This window comes from Salvelinus alpinus, chromosome 24 (genome assembly GCF_045679555.1).
Source record: "Salvelinus alpinus chromosome 24, SLU_Salpinus.1, whole genome shotgun sequence".
Lineage (NCBI taxonomy): Eukaryota > Metazoa > Chordata > Actinopteri > Salmoniformes > Salmonidae > Salvelinus > Salvelinus alpinus.
The window spans coordinates 933,860-943,054 of NC_092109.1; positions in this window are offsets into that span (position 1 = coordinate 933,860).

The window sequence follows — 9,195 nt, forward strand, 5'->3', positions numbered from 1 at the left end:
TAAGTAAAAAATACTTTAAAGTTCTTCTTAAGTATTTTTGGGGGGTATCTGTACTTTACTATTGTTAACTGTCATGGTCAAAACATATAGATGAAATGGTTGTAAAGATGGGGAGAGGTCTGTCTGTAATAAAGAGATGCTCTGCTTTTTTGACACCACACTCCACAAAGCAAGTCCTGCAGGCACTAGTTTTATCTTATTATTGTCCAGTCATATGGTCAAGTGCTGCAAAGAAAGGCATAGTTAAGCTGCAACCGGCCCAGAACAGAGCGGCACGTCTTGCTCTTCACTGTAATCAGAGGGCTAATATTAATACTATGCATGCCAGTCTCTCTTGGCTAAGAGTTGAGGAAAGACTGACTGCGTCACTTCTTGATTTGAAACAATGTGAAACAATGTGTTGGAAATTCATATTTTTGCAGTCAACGTACACACAGCACTGACACACACACTTACCCCACCAGACATGCCAACAGGGGCCTTTTAATCGTCCCCAGGTCCAGAACAAATTCAATGACCGTACAGTATTATACAGAGTCATGTGTGCATGGAATTTCCTTCCATCTTAAACAGTGCCTTCGGAAAGTATTCAGACCCCTTGACTTTTTCCACATTTTGTTGTGTTACAGCCTTATTTTAAAATGGATGACATTTTTTTTCTCAACAATCTACACACAATACCACATAATGACAAAGCAAAAACTGTTTTTTAGACATTTTTGCAAATTTATTATATATAAAAACATACCTTATTTACATAACTATTCATCCCCATTGCTATGAGACTCAAAATTGAGCTCAGGTGTATCCTTGGTCATCCTTGAGATGTTTCTACAACTTGAATGGAATTCAATTGATTTGACATGATTTGGAAAGGCACACACCTCCCTATATAAGGTCCCACAGTTGACAGTGCATGTCAGAGCAAAAACCAAGCCATAAGGTTGAAGGAATTGTCCGTAGAGCTCCGAGACAGGATTGGTATCGAGTTATATAGATCTGGGGAAATGTCTGCAGCATTGAAGGTCCCCAAGAACACAGTGGCCTCCATCATTCTTAAATAAAAGATGGTTGGCACCACCAAGACTCTTCCTAGAGCTGGTTGCCCGGCCAAACTGAGTAGTCGGGGAGGTGAGTCAGAGAGGTGACCAAGAACCTGATGGTCACTCTGACAGAGCTCCAGAGTTTGTCTGTGTAGATGGGAGAACCTTCCAGAAGGACAACCATCTCTGCAGCACTCCACCAAATCAGGCCTTTATGGTAGAGTGGCCAGACGGAAGCCACTCCTCAATAAAAAGGCACATGACAACTCGCTTGGAGTTTGCCAAAAAGGCACTGAAAGACTCTCAGACCAAACAAGATTTTCTGGTCTGATGAACTCTTTGGCCTGAATGCCAAGCATCACGTCTGGAGGAAACCTGGCACCATCCCTACGGTGAAGCATGGTGAAGGCAGCGTCATGCTGTGGGGAATTTTTTCAGCGGAAGGGACTGGGAGACTAGTCATGATCGAGGCAAAGATGAACAGAGCAAGGTACAGAGAGATCCTTGATGAAAACCTGCTCCAGAGCGCTGGGGCGAAGGTTCACGCACTGGGGCGAAGGTTCACCTTCAAACAGGACAACAACCCCAAGCACACAGCCAAGACAACGCAGCAGTGGCTTCGGGATAATTTTCTGAATTATCCCGGACTAGAACCCGATTGAACATCTCTGGAGAGACCTGAAAATAGCTGTGCAGCAATGCTCCCCATCCAACTTGTGTAGATTGTAAAGCTGAATTTTTTTTTAGAATACGGCTGTAATGTAACAAAATGTGGAAAAAGTCAAGTGGTCTGAATACTTTCCGAAAACACTGTATAGTGTAAGGGAAGACCCCCAAAAATGAATGGCATCTTATTGGCATTGGGCCAACCATATTCACAATCGCAAATAGCCTATCCATCAGCCTATCCATTTGGTGATGGTAAATTACTGTTTGAACTTAATGGAAATAGGCACTGCCCCTAAGACCCCCTATGACCCAGTTGTAACCACTTCCGGTTACTCCAGGAATCTTAGAATCAACACGGCTAATCGTTATAGTGGCCTGATGGATTGTCATTGAGGACAGATTGATATGGCAGTCATAACTCACATAGGCATCAGGTTGAAGTTAGGGCAGCAGGCAATGTATTCCTGTGGGGAGAAATGTCAATGTCAACTGTTAGAATAAATACTCCCTGTTTTCACTGTTAAGGGTTAATTCCACATGGTCAAGGTTAGGCTGGGAGGGACCTTAGGAACGTTCCTGTGGTTGAATTGTGTTTCTAGCCTCAACGGTTCTGCCACTGTCACTGAAAAGCACCTAAAATTTAGGTCAGGCTTCATTTTGGGCCTACTTTTTTGCACAGTCGCTGCGGTCAGACCGAGCGAGCTACGGTCAAGTGGGGCACCCCATGGAACTCGGTACGGCCTAGAGATTATGGTGATGCCATTTGTTTCCCATTCAGTGATGATTTTAGCCTGCCCAATTGTTGATTTCCGCCCTGTTTGATGGTAAAGTTCATACTTCCCATTTAGGATATGAAGGGGACCATTCAATCTTTTTCATGTTGAGATCTGTAGGTGACCCTGAACATGTGGCAAAAGGAATTTTGAAAATTGCTTGCACAGAAGCTGAGTTAGAGCATAACATGTAAACCAATGTAATCATAAGGGAGAAACTCGATTGTGTCAAACTACATCAACCGGCAAGCGCAGCTAGAATAATTTTGTGGCTTATCCACCCCAACCTTCCCCCAATGACCCCAGTCGAAAACGGCAACACTGTGTGACCCAGAGGCCACGATATGTCAAAAGCATGCTGAAATCATTACTAGTTGGGCTTCATTCTGGGCATACCTTTTGCACAGTCGCTGCGGTCAGACCTAGAAACTACGATGATGACAACACTTTCAGTGATGATTTCAGCTTGTCCCTTTGGTAATGGTAAATCACTGTTTAAACTTATTGGAAATGGACAATAAGTCAGCCATCAAGTCAGCCATCCATCAGTCAATAAGATATCATACTGGCACCAAACAGATATGTACTGACACCAAACCCACTTTATCCAACTCGTTTAGAATCTAACCATCACATATTTCAGAGCCGGCCAAAATTCACAGCCTGTTTGGGATAGGGGGCAACATTTTCACTTTTGCATGAAATGCGTGCCCAGAGTAAACTGCCTGCTACTCTGTCCCAGATGCTTATATATGCATATTATTAGTAGTATTGGATAAAAAACACTCAGAAGTTTCTAAAACTGTTTGAATGATGTCTGTGAGTATAACAGAAGGCATATGGCAGGCGAAAACCTGAGAGAAATCCAACCAGGAAGTGGGAAATCTGAGTTTTGTAGTTTTTCAAAGCTTGGCCTACCGAGTATACAGTGTCTATGGGGTTAAGTTGCACTTCCTAAGGCTTCCACTAGATGTCAACCGTCTTTAGAAACTTGTCTCAGGATTCTGCTATAAAGGAGGGGGGAATGGGAGCTGAATGAGTCATGGGTCTGGCAGAGTGTCTCATGCTCGTGATGCGCGCTCCCGACAGAGTTAGCTCTCATTCCAGTGCTTTGCTACAGACAATGGAATTCTCCGGTTGGAACATTATTGATGATTTATGTTAAAAACATCCTAAAGATTGATTCCATACATCGTTTGATATGTTTCTACGACCTGTAACGGAACTTTTCAAGTTTTTGTCTGGACGTAGTGCTCATGAAGATGGATTACTGGGCTGAACACGCTAACAACTAGTGGCTATTTGTACATAAATGATGGACTTTATGGAACTTTGTGGAACAAATCAGTCATTTATTGTCGAACTGGGATTCCTGGGAGTGCATTCTGATGAAGATCATCAAAGGTAAGTGAATATTTATCATGTTATTTCTAACTTCTGTTGACTCCAACATGGCGGATATTTCTTTGGCTGGATTGGGTTCTGAGCGCCGTACTCAGATTATGCTTTTTCCGTAAAGTTTTTTTGAAATCTGACACAACGGTTGCATTAAGGAGAAGTCTATCTTTAATTCTGTGAATAACACTTGTATCTTTTATCAATGTTTATTATGAGTATTTCTGGGATTTCTGTGGCTATCTGCAAAATCACCGGATGTTTTTGTCATGTTTTGTCATTGATTATCATGTCTTGTCCCTGTGCTTCCCTTCTATTCGTTTCCCTCTGCTGGTCTTATTAGGTTCTTTCCCTCTTTCTATCCCTCTCTCTCCCCCTCCCTCTCTCCCTCTCTCGCTCTCTCTCTCTATCGTTCCGTTCCTGCTCCCAGCTGTTCCTCATTCTCCTAACTACCTCATTTACTCTTTCACACCTGTCCCCTATTTTGCCCTCTGATTAGAGTCCCTATTTCCCCCTCTGTTTTCCGCTTCTGTCCTTGTCGGATCCTTGTTTGATGTTTGCTGTTCTGTGTCCTTGTTCCGCCCTGTCGTGTTTTTGCCTTCTTCAGATGCTGCGTGTGAGCAGGTGTCTATGTCAGCTACGGCCTGTGCCTTCCCGAAGCGACCTGCAGTCTGTGGCCGCGTCTCCAGTCGTTCCTCTCTACTGACGAGAGGATTTCAGTTTTCCTGTTTTGGATTTACCTAAGATAATATCCAGGAGTATCGGTTTTTGTTTAAGACTGGAATAAAGACTCTGTTTCATTTAAGTCGCTTTTGGGTCCTCATTCACCAGCATAACAGAAGGATCCGACCAAGAATGGACCCAGCGACTACGGATTCTCGCAACCCTGCCGTCGAGTTCCAGGGAGCAATGCTCGGCAGACACGAGCAGGAATTGTCTGCTGCTCGTCATGCCGTTGAGAACCTGGCCGCTCAGGTCTCCGACCTCTCAGGACAGTTTCAGAGTCTTCGTCTCGTGCCACCAGCTACTTCCTGGTCTTCCGAGTCTCCGGAACCTAGGGTTAATAACCCACCATGTTACTCTGGGCAGCCCACTGAGTGTCGCTCCTTTCTCACCCAGTGTGATATTGTGTTCTCTCTCCAGCCCAACACATACTCAAGAGAGAGAGCTCGGATCGCTTACGTCATATCACTCCTTACTGGTCGGGCTCGGGAGTGGGGCACAGCTATCTGGGAGGCAAGGGCTGAGTGTTCTAACGATTATCAGAACTTTAAAGAGGAGATGATACGGGTTTTTGATCGTTCAGTTTTTGGGAAGGAGGCTTCCAGGGCCCTGGCTTCCCTATGTCAAGGTGATCGATCCATAACGGATTACTCTATAGAGTTTCGCACTCTTGCTGCCTCCAGTGACTGGAACGAGCCGGCGTTGCTCGCTCGTTTTCTGGAGGGACTCCACGCTGAGGTTAAGGATGAGATTCTCTCCCGGGAGGTTCCTTCCAGCGTGGACTCTTTGATTGCACTCGCCATCCGCATAGAACGACGGGTAGATCTTCGTCACCGAGCTCGTGGAAGAGAGCTCGCGTTAACGGTGTTCCCCCTCTCCGCATCTCAACCATCTCCTCCCACCGGCTCAGAGACTGAGCCCATGCAGCTGGGAGGTATTCGCATCTCGACTAAGGAGAGGGAACGGAGAATCACCAACCGCCTTTGCCTCTATTGCGGTTCTGCTGGACATTTTGTCATGTCATGTCCAGTAAAAGCCAGAGCTCATCAGTAAGCGGAGGGCTACTGGTGAGCGCTACTACTCAGGTCTCTCCATCAAGATCCTGTACTACCTTGTCGGTCCATCTACGCTGGACCGGTTCGGCTGCTTCCTGCAGTGCCTTGATAGACTCTGGGGCTGAGGGTTGTTTTATGGACGAAGCATGGGCTCGGAAACATGACATTCCTCTCAGACAGTTAGGGAAGCCCACGCCCATGTTCGCCTTAGATGGTAGTCTTCTCCCCAGTATCAGATGTGAGACACTACCTTTAACCCTCACAGTATCTGGTAACCACAGTGAGACCATATCCTTTTTGATTTTTCGTTCACCTTTTACACCTGTTGTTTTGGGTCATCCCTGGCTAGTATGTCATAATCCTTCTATTAATTGGTCTAGTAATTCTATCCTATCCTGGAACGTTTCTTGTCATGTGAAGTGTTTAATGTCTGCTATCCCTCCTGTTTCTTCTGTCCCCTCTTCTCAGGAGGAACCTGGTGATTTGACAGGAGTGCCGGAGGAATATCATGATCTGCGCACGGTCTTCAGTCGGTCCAGAGCCAACTCTCTTCCTCCTCACCGGTCGTATGATTGTTGTATTGATCTCCTTCCGGGGACCACTCCCCCTCGGGGTAGACTATACTCTCTGTCGGCTCCCGAACGTAAGGCTCTCGAGGATTATCTGTCTGTTTCTCTCGACGCCGGTACCGTGGTGCCTTCTTCCTCTTCCGCCGGAGCAGGGTTTTTTTTTGTTAAGAAGAAGGACGGTACTCTGCGCCCCTGCGTGGATTATCGAGGGCTGAATGACATAACGGTTAAGAATCGTTATCCGCTTCCCCTTATGTCGTCAGCCTTCGAGATTCTGCAGGGAGCCAGGTTCTTTACTAAGTTGGACCTTCGTAACGCTTACCATCTCGTGCGCATCAGAGAGGGGGACGAGTGGAAAACGGCGTTTAACACTCCGTTAGGGCATTTTGAATACCGGGTTCTGCCGTTCGGTCTCGCTAATGCTCCAGCTATCTTTCAGGCATTAGTTAATGATGTACTGAGAGACATGCTGAACATATTTGTTTTCGTTTACCTTGACGATATCCTGATTTTTTCACCGTCACTCGAGATTCATGTTCAGCACGTTCGACGTGTACTCCAGCGCCTTTTAGAGAATTGTCTCTACGTGAAGGCTGAGAAGTGCGCCTTTCATGTCTCCTCTGTCACATTTCTCGGTTCTGTTATTTCCGCTGAGGGCATTCAGATGGATCCCGCTAAGGTCCAGGCTGTCAGCGATTGGCCCGTTCCTAAGTCACGTGTCGAGTTGCAGCGCTTTCTCGGTTTCGCTAATTTCTATCGGCGTTTCATTCGTAATTTCGGTCAAGTGGCTGCCCCTCTCACAGCTCTGACTTCTGTCAAGACGTGCTTTAAGTGGTCCGGTTCCGCCCAGGGAGCTTTTGATCTCCTCAAGAAGCGTTTTACATCTGCTCCTATCCTTGTTACTCCTGACGTCACTAAACAATTCATTGTCGAGGTTGACGCTTCAGAGGTGGGCGTGGGAGCCATTCTGTCCCAGCGCTTCCATTCTGACGATAAGGTCCATCCTTGCGCTTATTTTTCTCATCGCCTGTCGCCATCGGAACGCAACTATGATGTGGGTAACCGCGAACTGCTCGCCATCCGCTTAGCCATAGGCGAATGGCGACAGTGGTTGGAGGGGGCGACCGTTCCTTTTTGTCGTTTGGACTGACCATAAGAACCTTGAGTACATCCGTTCTGCCAAACGACTTAATGCACGTCAAGCTCGTTGGGCGTTGTTTTTCGCTCGTTTCGAGTTCGTGATTTCTTATCGCCCGGGGAATAAGAACACCAAGCCTGATGCCTTATCCCGTCTCTTTAGTTCTTCTGTGGCTTCTACCGACCCCGAGGGGATTCTCCCTGAAGGGCGTGTTGTCGGGTTGACTGTCTGGGGAATTGAGAGACAGGTAAAGCAAGCACTCACTCACACTGCGTCGCCGCGCGCTTGTCCTAGTAACCTTCTGTTCGTTCCTGTCTCTACTCGTCTGGCTGTTCTTCAGTGGGCTCACTCTGCCAAGTTAGCGGGTCACCCCGGCGTTCGGGGTACGCTTGCTTCTATTCGCCAGCGGTTTTGGTGGCCTACTCAGGAGCGTGACACGCGCCGTTTCGTGGCTGCTTGTTCGGACTGCGCGCAGACTAAGTCAGGTAACTCTCCTCCTGCCGGTCGTCTCAGACCGCTTCCCATTCCTTCTCGACCATGGTCTCACATCGCCTTAGACTTTATTACCGGTCTGCCTTCGTCTGCGGGGAAGACTGTGATTCTTACGGTTGTCGATAGGTTCTCTAAGGCGGCACATTTCATTCCCCTCGCTAAGCTTCCTTCCGATAAGGAGACGGCACAAATCATCATTGAGAATGTGTTCAGAGTTCATGGCCTCCCGTTAGACGCCGTTTCAGACAGAGGCCCGCAATTCACGTCACAGTTTTGGAGGGAGTTCTGTCGTTTGATTGGTGCTTCCGTCAGTCTCTCTTCCGGGTTTCATCCCCAGTCTAACGGTCAAGCAGAAAGGGCCAATCAGTCGATTGGTCGCATATTACGCAGCCTTTCTTTTCGAAACCCTGCGTCTTGGGCAGAACAGCTCCCCTGGGCAGAATACGCTCACAACTCGCTTCCTTCGTCTGCTACCGGGCTATCTCCGTTTCAGAGTAGTCTTGGGTACCAGCCTCCTCTGTTCTCGTCCCAGCTCGCCGAGTCCAGCGTTCCCTCCGCTCAGGCTTTTGTCCAACGTTGTGAGCGCACCTGGAGGAGGGTCAGGTCTGCACTTTGCCGTTACAGGGCGCAGACTGTGAGAGCCGCCAATAAACGTAGGATTAAGAGTCCTAGGTATTGTCGCGGTCAGAGAGTGTGGCTTTCCACTCGTAACCTTCCCCTTACGACAGCTTCTCGCAAGTTGACTCCGCGGTTCATTGGTCCGTTCCGTGTCTCTCAGGTCATCAATCCTGTCGCTGTGCGACTGCTTCTTCCGGGACATCTTCGTCGCGTCCACCCTGTCTTCCATGTCTCCTGTGTCAAACCTTTTCTTCGCGCCCCCGTTCGTCTTCCCTCCCCCCCCCCCGTCCTTGTCGAGGGCGCACCTATTTACAAGGTACGGAAGATCATGGACATGCGTTCTCGGGGACGTGGTCACCAGTACTTAGTGGATTGGGAGGGTTACGGTCCTGAGGAGAGGAGTTGGGTTCCATCTCGGGACGTGCTGGACCGTTCGTTGATTGATGATTTCCTCCGTTGCCGCCAGGGTTCCTCCTCGAGTGCGCCAGGAGGCGCTCGGTGAGTGGGGGGGTACTGTCATGTTTTGTCATTGATTATCATGTCTTGTCCCTGTGCTTCCCTTCTATTCGTTTCCCTCTGCTGGTCTTATTAGGTTCTTTCCCTCTTTCTATCCCTCTCTCTCCCCCTCCCTCTCTCCCTCTCTCGCTCTCTCTCTCTATCGTTCCGTTCCTGCTCCCAGCTGTTCCTCATTCTCCTAACTACCTCATTTACTCTTTCACA